Source organism: Macrotis lagotis, chromosome 4, assembly GCF_037893015.1.
Source record: "Macrotis lagotis isolate mMagLag1 chromosome 4, bilby.v1.9.chrom.fasta, whole genome shotgun sequence".
Taxonomy (NCBI): Eukaryota; Metazoa; Chordata; class Mammalia; order Peramelemorphia; family Peramelidae; genus Macrotis; species Macrotis lagotis.
In genome coordinates, this window is record NC_133661.1 from 136,427,196 (window position 1) to 136,452,963 (window position 25,768).

Sequence of the window (25,768 nt, forward strand, 5' to 3'; positions counted from 1 at the left end):
GGCAGCCCCGGGGTCTTCCCAGCCTGGGACCCCGGGCCCTCCCTTTAACAATGCCCGGCTCTACGCGGAGACAGACACAGAGAGAAGGGAGTTTGATCTTGTCTCATTGGTGTCTCAGGCCTGAAAGGGAAATCATTTGGGTAAACAGGCAAGCTTCCAGGCTTAACGCCTGGCTCCCTCCCCACTCCCCCCCCCCTTGCATTCCCCCCCCCTCGCCTCCCTCACCCCCCTTCAACCCCAACACCCACCCAACACTTTGCTCCGGAGCCTCTTCCAGAGAAAGCTCCACGCTTTGATTCGGGATCTGAGTGCTCCCCAGGTTAAAAGTGCTGCAGATCTGAATGTCCCATAACTATGCCCCGGGGGACAGAAGCGGACTGGAGGGCAGTAGGAACAGCCTGGGCCACGGTAGGAACCACAAACCTCCCACTTTCCTAAAAATAGGATCCAACTCGGGGAAGGGGCCGGGGTGCCTTCGGAGAACAAGGTTCAGGAAGTTTATTGAGCATTTGGAATGGGCTGTTTTTCTCCAAGCGTTCCAAAACCAGGGGGGGCGCTGCACAGCTTCTACCTCCCCCCCCTGAACACACTGGATGACAATAGAATATGTGTATATATAAAATATATATGTATATAAACATATGTATATATGTATATAAACATATACATATAAATACATACATGTGCATGGAGCTACACAGAGTATAACTAAGTACAAATCTATGTATGTATCGTGTGTATATCTACATCCATCACCATTCTACTCCCTCTTAGTTGCTTCCAATGTAAAAGCCCTTAATCTGATATTAATCAAGCGTTTTCCGAAGTTTGATTCTTTCTTCAGTTAACTGGCTGTAAACATAATTAATGGTTATTAACATGCAAAACCTTTGCAGTGTTTTAAAGGATAATGGTCTTTTTCTCTAGTCCTCTCCCTCTCTGCCTCTGTTTCTCTCTAGCTCGGAGAAAGCCTAGAAGTCTGAAAATACCCTTACATGATCAGTTCTGATTATACAGTGGTTTTTCTTTATAAAATGAAACTGCCGTCTCCCCCACCCCACAAAATCTCTCTCTCTCTCTCTCTCTCTCTCTCTCTCTCTCTCTCTCTCTCTCTCTCTCTCTCTCTCTCTTTCATTCAAGAGTCATTAGTAACCCCCTCTGGCTACATGTTTTGCATCAGTGAAACATTATGACATAGTTGTAATACAAACTCCGCAGCCTTGCTTTGCATCTTGTGGTAGGAAGTGTAATAGCAATAAAATGAAATTTCATCTTTGGGCATTATTAGGTGAAAAAAAGCCCTAGAAAACCTGATATTAGAAGGAGGGGCAGGAAAGAGAAATTAAACTGCCAAAAAAAAGCTACCAAAACATTTCTTTTGCAATTTAGGGTACTGACTTTCCCAAACTATTCTGACCGTCCTAATTCATATTTCTAATTTCCTAACTTGATCTTTTTTGTTTCTGAGATTTTCTTGGTGCTGTCAGTCATTAACCCACAAGGTCCTTTTCCTGGAATTATTTGATAGAATAAAAAAAATAATCAAGACTCCCTCACACCACACCACAATCCTAGAAACTAGAAATCCTAGAGTCTTCTCAATGTCCCATTCCAGCTTTCAATTGTCTAATTGGAAGTTTTCCATCTAAGTCCTAGTTGGAATTGAGCCTTTTTATCCTCTAGCTATTTTTTAAATATAGTTTATAGCATAGCTGGAAAAGACAGGGGGGGGGGGGGGAACAGCAATCCATACAGCATAACTGATTTTTTTCCTGGCTCAAACCTGTAATTCCCATGTTCTCTAGATCAATGCAGGAAGGTGATTTTCACAGAGACCCTAATACCACTTCTGCCTTTTTCTCTCCCTCCCATCTCTCCCCTCTCCATAATTCTAGTAAGGGTGTTGTTTTCATTTGGGTATGCCTAGGATGAAAAACTTTCAGCAAAATACTTTGTGACTCAATTTATCATTTTGCTTGGGTCCCAACTTGGGTGTTTGGAAGGGGATCATCTTAGGGGCATATAGGTAAAAACACATGCCTCCTTTCCATCACCCTATCTCTTCTTCAAACTCCCAGATTCATGCTTTGTTGTTTCTATTCTTGCTGCTGCTAGAGCTGAGAGAGGAAATTCATTGCACAAGCATTAGGAGGAAAAATATTTTCCACACTCACCAAGACAAAGAAATAAAACCCTACTCCTACAAGATGGAAGTTTCCCTTTGAGATTTAACTATCATCTGATAACTTTCCGGACTTGGGTGACTTTTTAAAGTGTCTTGCTCTTCCTTTGAGCTAGAAACCTTTATAAGCATTCATTTATCCATTAAGTGAGCTAAAATAAAAGGGAACTGAATTTTTAATTTAAAAAGACTATGAACTCAGGGGAACTCCAAAATATCTTACAAGCACCTACACCCCACAGAACAAATTATCAAATTATTAGTCTAATTCACTGCTGACTCTTGTAGATAAATTCTGTTTTTATTCTAGTTTTTTGTTCTTCTTGATGAAAAGGAAACCATTTGGTTACCCGACCTGACAGGATTTTACTCTCCCCTCCCTGCCCCCCCCTTTTTACTATCCATGGAGCATTCCCTGGCTATTTGTTTTTAGTAAAAGTGAAATCTACATATTATGTACACCTAGTCTGACAGGACTGAAAAAGGAAAGATCCTCCCTGTACCTTGCTGTTTGCTGGAGTGACTGTAATTATTTGATTTAGTTGATCATCTTAATTGAAAGGGTATGTCTTTATGGGCACAGGCCTCATTGGGGATATTTGTAGTAGATATATTCAATCTTTGCCAAATAAACATTGCGGCTAAAATGTATTCGTGATTTTATTTTATGCTTTACATGAAACATTGCGGTCTGAATTATTTCTTCAGACCTTGTGAAACTGTATCCACTGGTTTTATCTTTCTCCTGTTCTTTCATTCGCAAAGATGCTATGACACAGGTTACTCAGATATAATGACCTAAAAACTATTGAGAAAGAATACTTTCTCCAGTACTATAAAAGTTTTTTTTTTATTATTATAAGAAGTCATTGTATTTAAATTACCAACCTTTAAGAGATATAAAGAAAATATTTTTTCCTGGTCGCGGTAATTATACTTTAAGCAGCAAGGTGGCGCTCCAAGGTACGGAAGAATCGCAGGTTTCTCACAGTGAAACACCATTAGCCAGACTTCTGCCTTGGTAATGGAGTTTGTAGTGGAACACAATTATACTAGTCAGTTCCAAAGTGGGGAAAACATAATAAACCGAAGTACACTAATGTAGTCCGGCACGGGGGGAGATAGTTCCATTCAGGAGTTTAATAAACTGGATTAAGATTGTGTTTGAGCAAATCTGCTCTGTGCTCTTCCAGCTAAGGGCGTGCATCCTAAATTAAACGGTGATTTGCAAAGTTGCTCTCTGTGACGTATGTATTGAGTAAACACCTATGCTATGTACATAATGTATGTAAAATGATAAAACCCTCAAACAAAAAAAAAGACAAAATGCAAGTATTACAGAATGATTCTTTGCAAAGTACTGTAGTGTTTCATCCCTATATATCATATGTGAGTGTGTGTATCTAGGTATACACACATATATGTATATAAAAAAATAAGAAGCAGGGAATGAGAGAGAAGAGGGAAGAAAAGAAAGGAAGGAAAGAATTTATGAGTATTACTTAATTTTAAAGTACAAAGGTAACTTTCTAGTCTGTAAGGAGATCTGCATTTTATTTGCTTATATTTTAAGAGCTGATGCTTTGTTGTGATGTAAATATTTTTAATATCTAAGAATATATCCACTGTTCAAATCGCAGGTGAACTGAAGAAGAATCACTTTCAAAGTCCCAAAGTTACTTCATTTGAGTTGTTTTTCATTTCCAGTGCTCTTCTTTCTGGGGCCTATCAATTTTCTGCTTAGCTTCTTATCCATGATGCCTCATAAGGTCATTTCCTTGACTACCCACATGTGTATGTTTTTTTAATATAATTCTTCTTATAAAAGTATAGTTATGAACTTTTACCCTTAGTTTTCTCAGTTCTTCCTCTTCTCTTTTTAAAAGCAGAATTAGAGAATTAACCACATCGTGAGGTTGGGCAGACTTTCTCTTTTTTTGAGTTATATTCTAAAAGGTGAAAAATTATCCCAATGTTTAGTGTTCCAGTATCCCCCATGCCTGTGTGCATGTGATCCTGTGTGTTTATGTTTTATAAATATGCACATGTGTCCTGGGGTTTAAGGATCTTGTTTTTCTTCCTGGAGTTCCTTTTTCATCTACCCCTTCCCTAGATTTTTTTTCTGGTATAATTCTTCATTTAATTTTTCTGGCTTTGAAATCTCTGGTTTTTAATCCAAATTTAGTTGTGCAAGGTAACCAAAGCGGGTCGGGTCATTGGGAATGTTAATGGAGGGACAAAATTATAAACATGATCTAAAAGTCTCTTTCAATTCATTTCTTCAAGTGTTTATTTGGGTTAAGTGATGAAAAGTGACAGTTCTGAAATAGACAGCTTTTAAAAATAATGAAGTCAGATGAGGCTTTAACCTGTCGATTGCTATAAATCAACTTTGAAAAAGACGAATGAAGAATATTATTTGGTAGCTTAACTACCAGTTATTACAGTGTCGAATTAAAAGCTGTAGTGTGTGAAACAGGGGCTGACAGTTTGGGAGAGCTGTGAGCTCTCTGCCTCTTTCACTCATCCGAAAACTGTTACTGCAACAAATATTATTCAGGGCACTGGAACGCCTGGCGTTTGAGTAGGCGCTTCGCTCCTACTATTGCAGTGGCCCCTAAAACAAATATATTTGAAGAAACCTAAGGCGGGAGAAATCCCCTCACAGATAAACAACGAAAAGGAGAAACCCTGTGGGAGGGGCACTTTAAATTTCTTTTTAACTTTGGATATTTCTCTCTCGAGTTTGAACTTTTGGAAGAGCTTAGAGAGTTTTATGGACAAGTAACACCTCTATGAGGTGGTTATTAAACAGCTGACCCTTCAAGTTGAATATCACTTCTAAAGCAGTTTTGTCCTTTGCAGTCAGCGGGTAGCACCACACTGGTTAGAGATACCGATAAAGGCGAAGGAAAGTGACTGTCCCAGGTGATGAACAGGGATCTGGGAACAAGCGATAGCAATTGCCTTCTCCTTCACTTTTTCCCTTATCTTGTTTCCCCACCCTGCGGTAGGCACACTGGGGATTGAAGGGATGCCAGTGGGAAGAAGGAAAGGTAGGCAAGGGGTGAGGAGAAAAAACTTGTCATCTTCCTTGTACAATCCCGACTTGGAGCTGGAAAAACTCAGTGCTGGTGACACAAGGGACTGTCAGGGGGTGAGGAATATTCCTATTCTGAGGGCCTGCAGGTGAGGTGGAGTTGGAATCGGAAAAGAAATTCCCTTTCATTGCTAAATGTACATCTTCTCGATTGCTGTCCCTGCAGGTGAATTTCTCAGCAATGCGGTCTGAGTTTTCTTACCCGGGTCCTGAAAACAGAAAGAACCATACTGTGCCCAGATTTGCCAGCAGAGAAAAGGAAAGGGTGGAGGTGTTAGAAGGGTACTGACTGTGTGTGTGTGTGTGTGTGTGTGTGAGAGAGAGAGAGAGAGAGAGAGAGAGAGAGAGAGAGAGAGAGAGAGAGAGAGAGAGAGAATCTTTTATTTGTAGAGGAAAGAAAAGCCCCCTCCCCCACCCCCTTCTTTCCTGTCCATTTAAGAAGCTTCCTGTAAAGGGGTTAAATTCAAAAAAAAAATTTTTTTTTAATCGGGACAGTTTGAAATGAGTCTGTGAGTTCTCTATAGGATTCCATAATTCCTCGACCCACCCCTTTACCCTGTTATTGGGCTGTTCCCCAGTCCAAACATAGGGAGAATTCGCTCCGAATTCTGGTTTTCGCGCCCCGTTTCTGACCCTAGTGTTTATCTCTTGTTGCCCCGAGTCGACTTCGGGCTCGGAGCTGCAGTTTAACTGGAGGGCCTCTGTGGCCGGGAACCATCCATCGACTGGGGTTGGACCGAACTGCCCCACACCTCGACCAGTTCTGTTCAATCAGAGCCTAGGAAACCCAAATCCTTCTGCCCAAAGAACTCCCGATCGAAGAAGGACATAGTATTCAACTCTATTTCTGATTCAGTCTCTTTGGTGGGGATGGAGAGGTGCAGGGGGTTCCCTAAGTTTCTAGTCATTCCTTAGAGAGGCTAGAGGTTTGAATTATTTTATTTTATTTTTGGCAACAGGTATTAACCCGCTCCCAGTCCCCTCCCGCAGCAATTTCCTTCTCTTTTCCTCCCCCACTACAGGAATGATTTCCTTGTACCTGTACTCTCTATTTCCTATTCATTCTCTATAAGCCCTGGTTATGTTGTACTTGTTTCTACTAAGTATGTACAGCCCTGAAAACTGTATTTAGCCAAATTTCCCTCTTTTCTCCTCCTCCAGTTAAAGAACAGTGAGGGGAAAGGAGAAGGTTCCCTTTGATTGTCCTCTGCGTCCCCCCTCCCCCCAAGGCAATAAACACTGTAGGACCTTTGGTCTCCCCAGGCCCACACCCTTTTTACCGGATACTGGAGCTTGTTAACCCGAGAATCGGACACAGATCCTCCTTCTGGGAGCCGGTGGAGATAGGATTGGAGGGTGGCGGAGTATTTCAAACGGTTCAAGAAGTGGTAGATGGGGGGGGGAGAGGGGACACTCTAAGAATGGACTCAGCTTGAACTGAGACTTCAGGAGCTGTCAAAGTTATCTCCACCAGGAACCCAGGGGCACTGGCCCCAGCTTGAAAAGGGTTAAAGGTGTCTCCCTGCCGCCACCTCCTCTCCCTCCCTCCCCATCCCCTCTCCCCAACCTCAATTGTCGGCTGAGAGGCCAATCTGGTCCAAACTGGCTTCGCATTGCCAAGAAGTTCCTCTCCTCGTTTTGATCTTATTTTCCTTTCTTTTTGACCCACCAAAGGGTGAAGGGAAGAGCAGGGACTGGGGAGCGGTTTGGGGATCAGCTTTTCCAGTCAAGCAAAAGTGAAGACAGAAAATCTGCCGTTCCCGGCAATTTGTGTCTAAGATTAGGTTAAAGGAGTAGTCTTCCCTCCAACCCCTTCCCCAGGTTTCTGGCAGACTTAGGGGCTCATTCTGCCTTCACCACGGTGCCCCTTCATTCCACATGATATTCATCTACCCTTGCCCTAAACTGAATCCCTGGTTTCTAAGGAGCTGGTTGCATGCTTGGCTTTTGGGGTCGGGGGGGAAGAAATCGAAAAGACAGATTGAGATGCTTTCTCCAGGAGCTTTCCCTCTAGGACTGGAACTAGGGCCAGGGGCCAGAGCAGGGGCACCGGGACGGAAGGGGTCTTAGGTTGCCCGCAGAGTCAGGGCTGCCCTCGTCAGCTGAAAACTCAGGAGAGTTGGTGGAAGCGAGGAACTAGCCCCACGTCTAGATCTGCTCCTGGCCTCAGCGAGAGCATTTCAATAAATCAGAACAGTGGCAGGCTGCTAATTAGCTTCATTCCGTAAAGAATAGAAAGTATAGAGTGTCTAGAAGTCCAAACGGAAACTCTCTAGGTGGGAGATTATTTTTTTCCCCTGGATTGAATGTCACCGAGGAGAATAATTCCCCCCTCCTCTTTTTTGGGTGCCCAGCCTCACATCCAGACAGACACACGCACACAATATGCCCCTATACCCCACACATACGCCCCTTCCCGTGAATACCCTCACCCACAGATATATAGTCATAAAGTGTTAATTAGCTTTCTCTCCCCCCCTCCCAATATTTGAAGACTTTAAAGCGGATACCAAAGTGTTTTCTATTTAACCGAAGACTCGTTCACTTAGAGCAATCACCAAAGGGAAGGACTATTATCAAGAGGGAAGGGTCACATCAATGCTTTTATTTCTGAGAGATTGCCACAGTCGGGGGAAGCCAAGTTCTCTGTGAGGTGGTGAGAGCTAGTGCGAAGCAGCGTTCCCCACCCTCACCCCCGCCCCCCAAATAAGAAAGGCTCCATAGAGACGTTCACTCGATAATTAGATTAGAAATAACATTAAAGTTGGATTATTGATTTCTATGTAAATCTAGAGATAGGGGGAGCTGCGAGTGAATGGAATGAGGGTGGGAAGATTCCATCCCCCCCCCCACCTTCCTGAGTCCCCGATCACAGCCAAGATTTCGCAGTACCATGGGCAACCGGGTACTGCTGTCTAATCTCTGCTCCCCTTTCCATAGCCGATATTTCATCGCCCCCTCCTCTCCCCAGCTATAGTCCGGGAGGGGATGACGTCATAAAACCCAGGTTCTTTCTGATTCCTCTCAACGCTGCTGGACCTCGCCACACTGACAGGCTGAGATTGAGGATTGACAGGTGTCATTCCTGAAGACAATATCTACCAGGTGTTCAGGCAGACAGCTAACTGACAGTTTCATTCAAATCAGCCTTCTCTCACCCTCCCGCCTTTTTTTTCCCTCCCCCTTCCCCCCCCATTCTCCTGGGGGAAAAAAAGCGAGATCACCGGTCCTTTTCACCTTTCCCCACTTTAGATTTCGACACTAGGTTCTTGGACACAAGGCTAGCGAGTGGTGTTGAACTTGGGCAGGGAGGGAGAAACTGTGGCTCTCTCGTGTTATCTGCTGGAATGCCAACAAGCCTATGGAGGTCATGACCAAGGGAGCAACCGGGAAGTAGGAGAAAGGCATTTTTTTTTCTAAAGGAATCATCAACGTTTTTTGTGGACTTCCCTCCCTCTCCTATACCACCCCCTCCCAATGTAATTCAACAGACGTGAAGATAATCCTGCCATCTGGCAAATCCCAAATTTGGCGACCAAGTCTGCGAGGCAGTGGCGATGTGTCAAATCAAGAGCAGGTGAAATCTCAGCCTGACTCAGAGAAACTGATGGCGCTGGAGCCTTTGCATGTGATAGGGCGAGCGAGTTGAGAGTGCCCCGGCTAACCCTCACTCTTCCTCTCTTTTTTCTCCCTTCCCCACACCTCCCACCTTTCTTTAACTCAAGCTCGCCACACCATCCTGCCCATTTGCTCAGGTTGGACCAGAGATATCTGGGAACGGGCCTTGGAACTGGGCGGTAAGGTATCCTGAATTGGTGTGAATTGAGGGATTACCGCCCTAATTTCAGAAAGTGATATCCCAATGAGATAAAAACAAAACTCAGCTTCATTATATACAACAAAATGTAATTTATACCCGGGAAGCCTGTCCGCTGCGATTTAGATCATTTGGAGATAAGGATCACACTTATTAGTTTTCTTCAAAGACGATTCTTAAAAAGAGGGCATTTGTGCTAAATTGCCCAGCGCTGGTGTGATAACTGTCAAAAGTTTGACATCAAAGGAACTAATATTATTCAGTTACCAGAGAAGCTGTCTGTCCAAATAAGAATATCTTAATTACTGCATCACAAAGGTAGAAAAGGGAACAGATCTGAAAAGAAGGGGAGAGGCATTCAGTCCGCTTCTTTTGATGAGCCATCTATATTAGACCAATGTGAGGCTCTTAATCATGGTTAGTCCGATTTCCTTTTCTCTCCCCATCGGTCCTCTGAACTTTATAACTATATGTAAACACGTTGTCAGTTTGAAAATAATCTTCTCTGGGTTCTTATTAGGAGAAATTTCAATCTTCTTCAGTTCTAGATTAGGCAGTCTAGTTTTCTCTATCAATGAATGGACTAAGGTTTCTTGGACAATAATGTGGCAATTGTTGATGGTTTGTGACCCATAAAATGTGAAGGTGACTATTCTGGCTTTGGTATGTAATTATGTAAAACACTTTCTATAAAGACTTGCCATTCGATCTAATGGCAGTCCCTGCGGTCTATTTCAAAAAGGGAGGGTCTATGTACATAGAAAGAAAAGTAACATTTGTTTTAATACAGGTTTTATGGGGGGGGTGGATAAATACAAACACATCTGAACACAACCCAAAGTATTTTCAAGTCAAATTAAAATAATTATGAGGTGTTTTAATAAGTTAATCATAGCAACACTACGTATCCCATATTCATGGGGGGGGGGAGGGTCTAGGCCTGCACCATTCTCCCTGCCCCCACATATTCGAGCTATTCAATATTGAGAACTCATCAAAGAAGGTACTCATGGAAGCTTTGGGCAGCAACACCTGAGTCAGGTGGAAAATCTGCCCCAGCCAGCTGTACCAGGAGATTTGGCATCTCAATGTGTATTCAATATTTTTGTTTATAAATGGGGGGGGGGTGCAGGGAAATGTGCTCTTTCTCCCCTTAGTCTTTGTCAATATAACTGAGACAAAGACATTTAAGATGAAGGTTCTTGCCCTAGCATGGTCTTCCTTACTCCTCCTTCCCTCCAAGGCTGGGGCGGGGGGGGGGGGGGGGGGGGGGGAGGCGAGTAAACCCAGTGACTCAAAACTGGAGGTTATTTGTGTATGCCAAAGAACTGGGGCAAGGAAGGAACATTTTTCAAACAGGGAGATTTTAGCCTCTACCCCTCAGAACCCTCCTGCCCACCCTATCATCCCTTCCTCATGAACCAAAGGCCCAGTGCCTACCTATGCATCCTGAGAGTCACCAAATCACAGCCAGAGATGATAGCAGGAAAGGTAAAACCTCTATTAAACACCATGCCAAAACAACCTTTGTAGGTTACCTCACAAAAAAAAAAAATGCAGTGGATTGGATATGGTTGGGAAAAGATAGAGCAAGTGAGAATGGGAGAGTCATTAGCCATCCTAACCCATCATAAGGGTCAGATCATGTAAAAATATCTCTGAATCTATCACCATAGAGATGTATGTCCTTGGAATAGAGAGTTGGATGTATCCATGCATAAACATAGCATATATGTATATTTTCTTCATACATATAATGCTATGTATGCTTGGTGAAATCTTCACGACCCAATTGTGCACAATAAAGCAATGTGGGATTTTTCAAGAAAATTGATTAAAGAAAGAATCATACAAATATCAAAGTGACACATAGACCTGTAAAATATTTAAACTAATGAAAAGCAAATAAAGAAGCAGACACTTAGGATGAGAAATTAAATATTATGTTTAAGATGGTTCTTTTGTGTAGTCTTGAAGATTTCTGATTCATGTACACATAATAAACACTCAGGTTGTCATCTGGAGGTGCAAATCTGAAAGATATTCCAACAAATGAAGTGCTGGCAGAGAGAGGAATAAAGAGATCTGTGCCTGTCAGGGGTCAGGCAGCCTGAGATTGCTTCTAGAGATCTTTTGAAAATTTCACACGATTGAAGGCTTAGGGGCTTTACTCCGTTCGCATTTCAAACTCAGATCAGTAGGATCACAATCAAAAATAGAGGTCTGGAAAATTTTGATGCAAAGATGGCCACGGGCTGCAGTGGTTTTTTTTTTTTTTTTTTTACTCTTTCCAAGACAGACACTCTGACATGACTATGATCCTTGGGATGACAGAGTTGTCAGAAAAGAAAGAGAAAATTGCATCTTGTCTTGTAACTTCCTTCCAGTCAAAAGGAATTTAGGGTCTTATTTCCAATATAAAAAAGATGATTTATTTCTATCAAGCAAAGAGAACTCAAAAGAACTTCATGTTTCATAATTAATGATACACACCTAGGCACTTTGGCTTAGTTTTTCCTTTCAACTTGGCCAAATTATTACCATGATTTCTACTCTAGTTTGCATTCTTGCTTTATGAATACAGTTATTCCCTAACAAGTTTCCTCTGCTGTGATATGTATTCTGTACATATTTACTTAGGTTGTTCTTATATCTTAATGTAGATATATACATAAGCACTCCTTTCTACCCCTCCACAAACTGTAGGATCCAAATTCTTGAAACTGGTCTTCCTAGTTTCCTAGTTTTTATTTTTTTTGTCCTAAAGGAAGATGTTAGCATATTCTGCCTTTGTAAAAACAGTGCATTGAGAAATCAATGGTCTCTGATCAAGCAGCGAAGAAAGAAAAAAAGGATAGGAGAATTTTCTGTGGCAACAGATCAAATTGAAGGACTCAGAATGAGGAAGGTGTTTATAAAGGTAAAGAGATAACTAGGTAGTCTGTAGGGTGAGGGCAGACCTCAGAACACATTTTGAGCAAGTAGCAATAACAATTGTATTAAAATGTTAATCATCTAAAATTAATTCATATTGCTTTTGGTGAGTTTAACGAAGAGTAGATAAATGAAATGATTTATCATTGTTTTCCCTATTTTCTTTTACCTGGGTAACTCAGACAAATGAACAAGATATTTTTGGAAATAATAATATGATATATATTTGTTATTTAATTAGCTGAGAGACAAAGGTTTGAAAATGTTCGATTTGGTCAAACTTCCTTTAATTGCACATTAGAATCAGTTCAGTGTTAAGTGATCATAAAGTTGATGATGAAAAAAATGTATAGAAGTACTCCTTAGTGTTTAACTGAATTATTGAATTAAACCACTGATAATGTATTCTTTCACAGGTGAATAGAAAATGAAAAGTCTAAGGGGAGCTTTAACTGTTTTTACAAACTAGAATCAATTAATCCTTTATTGATTCTTTTTTCAAATGAAGGAGGGGTGAGGCATGGCAAGGAAGGTTTAGGTAATTCCAGAATCATTTAAATGGCATTTCCAATTTCAATCAATATTCCTTCTGAGGACAAGTTTGGTTATCCAAGTGACTTCAAAGGTTCTTAGGGAAAGAAAACTTTAGCCTCTCCTTTCCATAAAATTCTTCAGTTTGGCTGAAAAGAGGAGTCAGCCCCAACAGAGGTGTGATTTGGAAGAAATCTTACTAGTGAGGATAGTAAGAAATAAATGTGTGAGTTTCTATATCCCTCATCTTTTAAGCTAGAGACAATCATAGGAGGTCTCAAGTTGATGACCTTGAGAATTATAATCCCCCCCCCACAAAAGTTGAAAGTCAGTTTTATAAGGTAATCTATCAACAAATATTAAAATCATTCCTCAACTAATTTCTCTCAGATCTACCAAAAATGGATTGCTGCTAAGGGCTTAAAAAAGCTAGTATGAAAGAAAAGAGTGGAGTTAGCTTTTACTTGAGTGAGATTCCTACAGCAATTTCTAATGCAATTTTAACCTTCCAGGGTTTCCCCCACACACACTTTTTCTGTTCCCATGGGTCAAATTCTTCTTTCTATCCACTAACTTTAGGTTTTATGTATATTAAACCCTATCATACTCTCAATCTTTCCCTTTCACTGGTTGTTTTGGGGACCAGATGGGTGACTTCATGTTTGGGAGAAGAGGTAGAAGTAGGAATGAGGAGGTAGGAAGAAGAAAGAATGAGGCTTCATGAGAGAGGAAAGGAAAAGAACAGGAAAAAGCTAGAAATATAAACAGAAAAGGGAGTGATTCCGAATACAATCCTTAACAGCAGGAGGAGAGCAGCTGATATCACACTAAGGAAAAGGCTTCATACAATTTTGACAGATAAAGCCCATTTCACAGTTTTCCTATTTCCCCTGGATTTTTCCCAAACAAACCAGATAAGGATTCAAGTGCCCCCCATTGGAATTTGAATGCCTGAAGGGGTTTCCAAAGAACGGTGAATACAAATTGAATTCAAAAGAAGAATTCTTAGATATTGTAGAGTCCAAAGGAGCAGTTTTCCTAAGAAGTCTCTGTCTTTACTTATTCGGAGGAGAGGAAAGGGGGAAATCACATAAATTATACTGAGAATGCTCTATTTGAGGCACCCGAAGAACTTCTAGGGGAGCAGAGAAACATAGAGATACTGCCTACTTTTTTAAAAGTCGAGGCTGAGACCGAAAGGCCAAGAAAGACCTCAGCTGGCAGATTAAGGACCCGGAATTTCCTTCTCCCCAGCCTCTATTATTCTATCAACCCCTTCCCTACAGCCAAGACCGCCTCCTATCACCTGTAGAATACTGAACCCAGGGCCACCGTTACACTTCCATGGCTTCTTTCTTTCCTTGATCACTTTGAAAACTGGAATTTATAGCAACTTCGAAGGTCAGGGATTTGGGTCTTTGTCGGGGATCTGGAGGGAGTCTTAGTCTATAGGCTTTTTCTTTTTCAAAAATAACAAAACACACTTTACAGAGGTGGGAAAGGAGAATTTACTCATCAGAGTAATTTCAGAGCCCATTTCCTCCACTACTTTATACATCTCTCTTTCAGAGACAGGGCAGCTGCCAACCCTTTCCCTTTCTGTCTCCCAGGACCTACTCTGGGCTCTTCAGTGCAGTTCCCCAACTCCGCCCCCGCACCCCTCCCCTTACTCTCTCGCTTTCCTTATGGTCAGGAAAACATATTCCTCCTTTCTCCTTCTTTCTGCTAGTCTCTATCAGCGTGAGTGACACCGGGATTAAGGAACTTGAGAAAACAGTGGGCCATTGTTGGGATGGAGAGTACAAGCACTGTTGGTCTGGAGCTGGTGTGACACCCCCCTCGCCCCCCCCCCCCCAAGACAATCTTTTTTTCTCTGTAGGCCGAACCAGCGGCTGCCTGCCAGGTCAGTTGAAGAGCCGGGCTTCCAAAATCTTGTTGGCTTTTTGAATCTTCTCTAGTCTTCCCCAACGCACCCTCTTCAACTCCGGCTGCAGTCCTCCCTACTTCGTCTTTCAGATCTCTTCCCCTTCAAAACACAACCCCCAGGAACTCTTTCCCCTTCTTGTTAAAAGGGGAGAAGCTTAGAAATGAGAGAGTCTCGGGGACTTGGAGCTCTGAACTCTAGTAAAACAGGAGGTTGGTAGTGGTGCACGAGAACTCCCTGATTCCCTCTAGGTATCCAGGTACAATTGTTAATAGCTGTGGATCTGAGTGACAGAAGAAGTGGGAATTCACAAAGGTTAGAGAAGGTGATTGGAAGATTGAAAACTTCCAAACTCTTTTCTCTGTGAAGGCTTTCTGAGGGAGATTCCCAGAGAGCGAAAAGGAGGTTGGGAGACAGGGGAGATAGAGAATTCACTCTTCTACCTGGCCTTTTCTAAAATGACAAGGTTAAAAAAGCATTCACTGAAAGTAAAAAGTATAGTTAGAATAACTAACCTTTTTTGATGCGGTACCAACTAAATTAAATCTCCTTTAAATCTTCTCAATTACAACTAGAAACGTGAACGAATGCTAATATTACTATTAATTTAAATGATAGCAGGGGCTGAGTTATTGGAAAGGCTTTCCTCCTCCCTCCCTCTGGGCTTTAACATAGAGAGTACCGTAATGATTTAGCGCCACACTGGAAAGCAATCAGTCTCTCCCTTCCCTTTCCTCTCTCCCCAAACACCTTCCAGAGCTGATTCCCAGAGATCCCTCATTTTGATTGATACGGTTAATTTCCAGGGAGCGCACTTAGTTGCCATTGGTTATTTAGGGCTAAAGATTTGTAAAAAATGCACGCGTATCTGACCAGATAGGCATGTCTGCGTGCGGAATAGTTATCCAGACATGGCATCATATCAATGTCCACGAGTGCATCTTCTTAACACACTTTATAGAGCATATATGTTGACAATCCCTCAGAGCGTGTAGCAATGAAAAGAACTCTGGATTCAAAGAATCCAAGTGCTGCCACTCAGTATTTTGTTACTTTGATCAAGTTCCTTAAATTTCTGTTAGGCCTCAGTTTACTTATCTGAAAAATTAAGTGCTTGGTCTATACCTATGCTCTATATCCAGCTTTAAATCCATGGCAATCTATTCTATCGCAGGTATTTAAAATATAAAAAGTATTACGCAAGTAATTGCCATCATAAGTGCGCTCATCACTTCGACACAGAGGTACACGTACACTCTCTTGAACAGCTTCTGGAGCCAGGGGACCCTTGGAGTCCCTTGGAGAGGCTAAGTTCACAATGACGCAACAGTTCCAAATACCGGACTGGAGAAAACTCCCGGCATCTTTCTAATTTCCCTGTTTAAGGTTTAAGGATTTGGGGGCAGTCTTTTAGTGCGTTCCTGGTCACATAGACGAAGTTCCTCGGAATTGATTATTCTCTGGTCAACTGCAACTAATTAATAAGAGCAAAGCGGGAGGGGATAGGGCAAGTGTAGAGGGTGTAGGGAGGACATGGAGGGCAACAAAGTAGTTGTGGAGCAGTTACATTCCTTTACAAAGCTTAGGCCCAGTTAGTTACCGACTTTTCCAGCTGGGCAGTTGATATGTGCTATTTTCTATAATTGAATTGCTGTTCTAACACCTTTCATAGGGGACCAGGAGTGAGGACACAAAAAGTAGAACTGCCGCGACTGTGGCAGTTTGCCTTCCGGAGCAGCCAGGCGAGGGTCTTCCCTTCGTTCAGATTCCTGGCTATTGGTCTTTTGGATGACTGGCGGGTCAGTCCGGGGTTCCGGCGTCCCGGCGTCCCGGCTGCCATCGCCCGGGGCTTCCAGTCTGTCCTGGCCTGGGTCAAAGCCATTCCTCAACCCTGCACTGAATTGTCTGAAGTCCCAAAGAGGAAGGAACGGGGCCGGGTTGAGGTTGGGGCTGGGGGGTCGGGGTTGGTGGGGGGGGGGGAGAGTGGGCCGCTTGGGGCGGCTTTCCTGGTAACGGTAAAGGAACAAGCGACTCTAAGGAAAGCAGCTGCGAATTGAGGTCTGGGGAGGCTTCGAAAGGCGCAAAATCGAAACCCAAATCCTAAAGCTCTTGAGTTAGGCCTGGGCAACCTCTGCACGTCCGGCAAGGCCCCCCACTGTCCCGTTGTGACACCGCACATCACGTCATTTTACCGTCTTTGTACCCTCTCCAAAATCTGAGTCACTCGGTACAGATGTTCGCGCGGCTTCTTTGACCGCGGGACGCTCAGGGGGAGTCCGCGCTACTAGCCTCCCAGGGACTCCCCTTCTGCTCCTGCGGCGCCCCAGGCTCTGCGTCCTCTAGAAGAGAGACAACTCTGCCAGGACTTTCCTTAGTACTACTTTCAAGGACTTTTTCTTTTCCTGGAGAAGCCACCTATCCAAAGTGAATCCTCAGATGCAGGGACAAAAGAAACTATGACTTAGTATTGCCTTAAACTAGACTACTCACCCCTCTTCAACCACAAGAAGGAATCGGGAGGAGGAAATTGTTCCTTCTGTCCACTATTCCCAAAGCCAGAGGTTGAGGTCGGCCCCGCCCCCGATTTCTTGTACAATGACCCTTCTAGTCTTCTAGCAGAACTTCGACATTTTATTTATTTTCCCTTCAAAACACTCAACATCTGAATCCCCATGACCCGCACCAACCATCCCTTTCCCCTCAATTTCTCTGAGACGCTTCTCTAGGTTGAATTTCACCTCAAATTACATGGCTAAGAGTCATTTCCCCCCATTCCTCACCTCTTCTCTCCACCTCGACTTCCCCACACATACTAAGTCCTATCCATCCCTCCTTGACCCTTCAGTATCCAGTCTCTCTACCATTTATTTTTATCATTTATCTTTCTCTCCATTCGCCTCCGGTGTATGTATTGAATCCACATAGTTTCAAAGGCAAACAACTTGATCATAAGTTCACCTTCTGAACTCCAGGGCCCAGCTCCGTGACAGAGCTCTCGCATTTGGAAAAATAAAACAAAACAACTAAAACACTGGCTCTCACAGCCGAGCTCCAACCCCTACAGGCATAAGTCGGACCGTTCTCGTAGCCTCCCTAGCTACCTTTGGCGTTATTGGCAAGCGATCAGAAAGTTGCGAGGAGTGCGAGTGATCCTCTACCTACACGGAGCACTTTCTCCTTCTCTGGTTCAAAGCAGTCTAAAAGCACAAGGATCAAGGCTGCGGTGAATAGTGCACCAAGCGAAAACGTGCGTGTCTGCGCAAGAAAAAAGTGTGTAGAAATAAACTTGAGTGTTAGGAAAAAGAGAAATCTGTAATGCCCCATATGTGATTTGGGGAACCACTACCTGTGAGCATCTGTAAGCATCTGGGGTGGATATGATTAGGCTATTCCTTCCACCACCATCATCCCTATTCTAGATTCCCCAGATCCTTAAGTAATTAAAGGTTTATAAAAATCAATTCCCATTCGCATAACAATGTCTAGCCGAAAGACCTGAGACCTGCATGTGTGCGCCACATTGCAGAATAAAATAAAATAAAAGTTTACTTAGATGGAGACATTTCCGAGTGGCATTGAAGCTTCGCTCTCCCTGGTCTGCGTCCAGATGTTGGAGTCCTCCAGCACCTTTACTTGAAAAGTTGATGACAGGTTAGCGACAGATCTGGCTCTGACTTTCATTGCCAGTCCCAGAGAAACAGCTTGCTGATATCTCGGGAGATTTCTAAACTCGATGTTAGGGATGTTAGGGACAGGAATAAGTCCTGGTGTGTCATTAAATTTGGAAAGTAATCAATTCGGGCTAGAGAATTAGTTTCCTGCATACGTCCATCATTCAATATTATCCGTGTTTTTTTAATTGTCTCCTTCTGAAGATAGCTATATTGCGCCCTATTTGAGGACTTGGCCTCGAAGTGATATCTTTACCCAGCAAAACCTAAGTTCTTAGTAAAAATCAGATTGCTCAATTGAAAACCCAGGACCATTTCTAATCCAGTTTCAGTAAAATAAATTCTTCTGTTGCTAGTCCACAGTCCCGAGAGCTGTTGAGTAAGGTATACAATAGCAACGACCTTCCTCTTCCCTCCCCCCCAAACTAAGCCACATCTGTACCTACTTTTCTGCTAAAATGTCCAACTTATAGTTTAAAAAAGATTGCCAGTGGGGGAAAATGCCTTTGCCTCATTGTAGGCCTGGCTTCTCAGGATATATCTGCAATAACTCATGAGGGACTGAGATTCTATGTTGATAGGCGAGGATATAGGTGATGCTTATTAATGATAAATTGCTTCAGGGCTGCAACGGAAGAACAAGGAAAGAAACAGGTATAGCTCCAGGTCCTACTAGGGCACATCTGGATTTGGTTTCTTTTTTTAAAGAAGGCTAAGAGTCTCCCATTTGCACCTTGAATTTTCCAGATCATTTGCATGTCCCAATTCAAACAGGTTTTGTGCTTTCTTGGTTTTTTCCCCCCTAAGGTGATTCTGAGTCAGGGGTGGAGCCTTGTTCTCAACTTTCTATAGAGAAGCCTACTTCTGGGTGAATGAAACTAACACAAGAAATCTTTATTTTCTTAATCTGGAATGTGAAATGTAACCAGACCAACTACTTCCCGGTTTTCCATTCAGAGTATTATATTAGCATAATTATTAATTGCCACAATAATTATTGTGGTTACTAATAATAATAGCAACCAATTCTGGATGAAAACCATTATCTATGCCTGCCTATATGATCTCCCATTTCCTAATCTTTCCTCATCAGAGATTTAAACTGATCTTTCAAAGTTTGTAGGAGAGTTGAATAACCAACTTCTAATGTTTAAAGTAAGTTTTTGAAGGAGGGAAATTTTTCAAAATGCAGAATCTTTAAGCTGCTTTTCCACCTTTCTGATGACTTTTTATTCAGAAGAAGACATAAATGGACTGTATTGTGGTAGATAAAGCTAGTGTACATTCCCTCCATTCTTGAGCTCTCCAAACACAGAGACGGGCAGGTGTTTTATAGCAAATTGTAAGTGTCTTTGGCACTTGTGATAGAGAGGTAGGTAGGCAGATGATCGATTATTTTCAATGGTAGAGCCTCCTTATTTCCAGGGCTCTGGTATTATTATTATCATGTTCTTTACAACCCCATGAAGAAAACATGGACTATGTTTTTGTGGACTATGTTCCAGTTAAAGAAGTGTAGGATAAGCTCATATCCTGTGAGCATATGGGGGGTGGGAATGGAATATATATACAAGAAGTGTGTGTATGTGTGGAAATTGTATAGTATAGGAGAACAATGTAACATTTATCTTGGAAGACACATACAAATAAATATACGATGAATTAAGCAATCTGCAATATTTAAAAAATGTTTCATTTAAAATAATTCAACAATTCTGTGTGTTAGAACAAAAAGAAGTAGGTAAATATAACAAGTTTGAAGAATTTTCCTTTCTTATAAGAAGTTAAACTTTTTTAAGATTCATGGGTTTCTAATAGAAAATGTTTTCAAGGTACTAGCATAGAGCTCTTACTTATATGTCTGAGGCCCAACTACACAGGATTTAGAAGTGGGAGGTATAGTAAAACAACCCTCTCCAATTATATTATGTACCCCCCAATTTCTAGTGTCATTTAATATTAGATTTACTAATGAGCCAAATCTTTTAACGTCTTTTTCCCCCCTCTTCCTTTTCTTCTAGCTAAGAAAGCTGATAACACTTTTGAGAGTGATCAGAATTGGCTAATGTAGGGAAAAAAGACAAAGAACCTTTAATTCTCATTACAAATTGGCGTGGGAGTTGTTACACTTAACCTTCTTTTTGCAACTTTTGCAAGAAGGAGGTTTTTCCTAGTTAATCAAGCAGATGAAAGAGCCAGATCTTGGTGAACTTGGGAGAACACCCACCTGACAAGCACACTCTCTTGGGGGCCCATGGGGGGGAAGAGCCACCCTGAAATTGGCTAGGGCTACATAAGCAAAGTAAATTCGGGTAACAGGATTTATTTGTACCTTTTTATTCTTTGATTAGTCAGTTACAAGACAAGTAAAAAATTCTCTTTACTTTCCCAGCAATTTTGTCTTCTCTCTCTCTCTCTCTCTCTCTCTCTCTCTCTCTCTCTCTCTCTCTCTCTCTGTGTGTGTGTGTGTGTGTGTGTGTGTGTGTGTGTGTGTATTTATCTGAATATCTTTTTCAGGGATAAGAAATATGAGGCAAATGAATTACATAGAAAACTGACTGCCCTCTACTCCAAAAACTGGGTGAGCATTTCAGTCAGTTGAGAGGAAGCATGGAGTAATAAATGGGACTTTGGACTTGATATTGGAAAGGCTTGAATTCAAATTCTTCCTTAGACACATACTGGTTGAGTCACCCTAAGCAAGTCATATAACCTCTCTATGATTCATTTTATTTATCTGCAAAATGAGAATTGGAATTAATGGCCTATAAGTTCCTATTTCTTTCTAGATCTATGATCCAGAGTTATCATCCATGTGATATGGAATATTGAGATACTCAGACACCTTGATATCTCGTTGCTTTGTGTGTTTAAATTCCATTGCTCTAGCAACCACTCCCATCCTCCCCATCCCAATTTCTCTATCATCTTCCAGTTTAAAGAACACTTTTAGATGGATTAAAAAGATCTGAATATTAGCTCTGGCTATGCTGCTTAGTTAACTTTGAAATGTTGAGCAAATCATTTACTTCTGTGATCTTACTTTCTCATTTTTAAAATGGAATTAGTTATTACATGTCTTATAAGGGTGTTATGAGAAGAGAAATTTTTATATTATAATACATGATATAAATGAGAACTTTTGTTGTTATTTTATATTTCCCTGAAATTTCCATGAAGAGAATAGATTTTAAGGATTCTCTTAAAAGGAAGAAAAAAATGCAGTAGTCCAGTGATTGATGGGAAGGACAACAAGGTAAAGGATTGACTGTTGAACCTAGAGTCAGGAAGACTTGAAGTAAATTTGGAGTCTGATGCTTACTAGCTGTGTGAACTTAGGAAGCTTACTTAGCCTGTCTGCCTCATTTTCCTCAATTGAAAAATTGGGATAATAATAGCTCCCACCTTACAGGGTTGCTGTAAAGATTAAATAACATAATTTGTAAAGTACTTAGAACAAGTTCTGGCACATCGGAGGTGTTTAATAAATGTTTTCTTCCTCTTCTATCTCAAATTCTGCAGCCTTAATTAAATTCTTTTCATCATGCAATTTAACTAATATGACCTCATAGCCATAGGACTCCATGTGTGCAACATCATGGTCATTCAGTTCTAAAATTATTGTTGAATATCATAACATGGAAATAACTTTGGTTTCTGGAAGGTAGTGCTAAGTTGGGTAGTGCTAAGTTGGCAGCTGATGACTTTACACAGCCCTATCTCACTTAAATCCAATTCATGTGAAAGTCAAGACAACACCCTCATGACATCATTGGTCCTTTTTGAGAGGGAAGGATGAACAACAACGAGATGAAAAGTCTTCAAATACAAATCCGGTGATTGTATGTTTGATAACTAATCTAGCCTACCTAAGTTCCAAGAGTTGCATATTTTTTTTATTGAGTTTCTCACTACTTTAACAAAGGGGTAATAACATTTTTCACCTGAAAATTTTTGAAGATTGTACCAAATCACAAAGTCATTTTGATCAGTAGAGCACCCAAACTAATGGATGTGTAAATCTCAACTGCGATGTGCTGAAGCTAGTGAAAATGAAGTTACAGATTAGTAAAAACCTAACCCCCTGGAAATTTTTTGGTTTTAAGGCCAAATCCTGGACTGTGTTTGGTTCTATCTGTCTCTATGAAAGCAAATTCTTTAATGTGATTATTGAAATTGAAATTCATGTTTTCCATTTAACATGGATTTCAGAAGCTCACATCTTTTCTCTGTACAAGGATTGCTATTTTCTCTACCATTCAAATAGGTCCATAAATCCTATCTTTATTTCCTTTCTGACTTTTGGAAACCAGATCATGTTTTCTTTTTTTACTTATTAGAATTGTTTTACCAACTTACACACACACACACACACACACACATACAACACACAACACACATGTGTGCATGAAAAACATAAACATGAAGGCTTGGTAATAGTGCACATACTAAACTCCTTCATTTCTGGAATATAAACACTGAATTTCTGTGTCCCCCACAACCGCATGACTCTATATCTGCATGTTTTCTTTTATATTGTTGTTTTCAAAAAAAATCTAAATATTTTGTTTATTTTTTGAACTTCATGCAATTGTAGTTTTCAACAATTGTTTATTTGCAAGAATTTTTGAAACCATCATTTATACTTTTCTCTGTCCCTCCTATCTCTTTCTCACCCCTTGACAGAAAGCAATCTAATATAGACTCAGCTTGTATAACCATGCTAAACATAGATCCATATTAATCATTTTATGAAAGAAGAATCAAATCCAAATGGAAGAAAAAAGTCAGAGAGAAAAAGACAACATAATACAAAAGATAACTTTTTAAAAATCAAAGATAGTAAACTTTAGTCTACATTTAAACTCCATAATTCATTCTCTTAGGTATGGATGTTATTTTCCATGACGAGTTGTTTTTTGATTATTGTACTGCTGAAATGAATAAGTTCATCATAGTTGATCATCACTCAAATATTGCTGATAATGTGTATAATGTTCTTCTGGTTCTGCTCTGTTTACTCAGCATCAGTTTATGCAAGTCATTCCATATTATTCCGAAGTCTCATTTCTCATGGTTTCTTATAGAACAATAGTGTTCCATGATATTCAAATACCATAATTTGTTCAGTCATTCCCCAATTAAAGGGCATTCCCTCAATTTCCAATTCTTTTCCACAATGAAAAGAACTGCTATAAATATTTTTGTATATGTATATTCTTTTTTCATGATCTCTTTGAGATACAGACCTGGTAGTGGTATTGTACAAAGGATATATACAGCTTTATTGTTCTTGGGGAATAATTCCAAATTATACTCCAGAAATGTTGGATCAGTTCACAACTCCATCAACAACTGCATTCTTTTTAATGTGTTCATTCATGGTTCTATTTTTTGATTGTCTATTATAATCTCATAGAGGAAAGGTATCATATACACCTTGATTATTTTAGTGGCTAGGACAGTGCCATGAAATATGAACTTCTGATGATGAAACATATATTTTAATTCATCCCTATAGACTTAGGATAAGTCTTTTTTGGCTTTTATGTCCCAATATGAAAAGGGGAATTGAAGTAAAACAAGACACCATACCATAATCTATAAGGCTTTATCTATTATGATTGAATTTATCAGATTATGACACAATATTCATACAAGGTACAATTGTTGACTCTACCATGAACCTGTTCACATTCCCTAAGTGAGACAAGGATTGGAATCTCTTTTCACATTCTCTGGTTGTGGCGAGCTTCTATTTTTCTTTAAAGACAATTTAGTTATTTATATGCTAGCCAACTCCAATATCTTTCTGAGAGTTTTATCTCAGTTTCTGATTAATGATTAGGAATTATGTTGGGCTACTTTCCCAAGGGGTGATTCTCTGTACTTCTGAAATAAGGGGGAAAATGATAAGCCTGATTCCAGTGCCTTTCTACTTCCAAACAGAAGAGAAATAACTTCTTTCTTAGAATTTCTACATGTTGAAGACATTAAGAGGGCTTCCAAATTTACGTTACTTTGTAATTGTATTGAGATTATTTAGTAATAAACAGGAAGACTAATAATTTGTGTTCTTTTATATCTTGTTACTTTATTCAGGTTATAAATTATTTCAGTAAATTGTAGGTCTCAGGAAGAATAAATATAACCAACATTTGTGAAATCATGATACTTTTTTTCCTTTAACCTATACTTATTCCCAAAATATTTCTTATTATTCCTACCTATAGCAATTCTAAAACTATATCAAATAAACGAAGAGAAATTTTAACATCCTTGCATAACTCTGATGTTATTGAAAGGCCTCATGGCTCAATGGATAGAGCATGGGACCTGGAGTCAGAAGGACTTGAGTTCAAATCTGAACTTAGACACTTAACAATTGCCTAGCTGTGTGACCCTGGGCAAGTTACTTAACCTCATTGCCTTGCCAAAAAAAAAAAAGAAAAGAAAGGCCTTTAATCTTTCTTCATTACAGATGTTAGCTCTTGATTTTGGATAGGTGCCATTTGTTATAGTATACAAATACTCATTTATTCACTACATTTTGTTGTAGTTTACTAGAAAGGAACACGAGAGGTAGCATGGCACAGCGAATAGAAAACTTGCTTCAGAAACTAAAAAGAAAAGGATTTGAGTCCCACTTTTATCAGGTATTGTCTATGTGAGCTGCTTAATCCCTTGCTTAATCTTTCAGGTAGCTCTTCAAGATGTCAGCTAGAGTGCTACCCTGAAATCAGGAGGACCTAAATTCAAATCTAACCTCAGATAATTACTAACTGTGTGACCCTGGGCAAATCACTTAATGCTGTTTACTTCAGTTATCTCATTTGTAAATGAACTAGAGAAGGAAATGGCAAACATTCCAGTATCGTTGCCAAGAAAACTCCAAATGAAGTCACAAAGAGTTGGACCCAACTGAACAACTCTCCAAGACACTAAGTTGCAAAGAAGATGCCAACCTGCTTTGGCTGAGGGAATTATTTTCTCTGGATATTGTGGGTTTTTTTAACCAATGAAATCAGGTTTGAGTCCCTCTCTTTCTCTACTTGATAAGGAAACTAATTCCTGCATTTGTTTATGTAATCATATGTGTTTTATTAACTATGTTAGTTTCAGTGTTATTTAGACAGATTTCTAGTAATTAAAAATTTAAAAATACAATCTGAGAAGAATATTTTGATTAATAACCATGGATTCCATTAATTCACACCTTTGGCCACTTAAGAACAAAAGAGCAAATTTTAAAAATAGCATTTTGCATAATCAGTGACTTGGAGTGGGGTAAGGAATACCCTCTCTTCTTTTTTATTAAATAAAAGCTGTATCCAGACAGCTACAGCTAGATGACATGCAACCAATTTTTTTCTGAAAGTACTGACATTTTTCAAGTTACCCAGGCATGAAATCTGAGTCATCTATATGTCCCTCCTTCCTTCTTTCCTCCTTCTCCCTCTCCTCTGTCTCTGTCTCTATCTCTATCTCTGTCTCTTTCTCTCTGTCTCTATCTCTGTCTCTTTCTCTCTGTCTCTCTCTCTCTGTGTCTCTGTCTCTCTCTCTCTCTCTCTCTCTCTCTCTCTCTCTCTCTCTCTCTCCCCCCACCCCC

General features: G+C 40.6%; 2 long non-coding RNA genes across 2 annotated transcripts in view; both read left to right on the forward strand.

The window, feature by feature from the left end:
• The first annotated feature begins 260 nt into the window (after positions 1-260).
• Positions 261-25,768, forward strand: part of LOC141521531 (uncharacterized) — a 159,423-nt gene continuing 133,915 nt past the window's right edge. Inside the window, exon 1 of the long non-coding RNA XR_012477997.1 lies at positions 261-408. This is a non-coding gene — a long non-coding RNA (uncharacterized LOC141521531). The remainder of the gene's footprint in view (positions 409-25,768) is intronic.
• The window catches only part of LOC141521530 (uncharacterized), a 45,556-nt gene continuing 36,299 nt past the window's right edge, over positions 16,512-25,768 (forward strand). The window contains exon 1 of the long non-coding RNA XR_012477996.1: positions 16,512-25,187. This is a non-coding gene — a long non-coding RNA (uncharacterized LOC141521530). The remainder of the gene's footprint in view (positions 25,188-25,768) is intronic.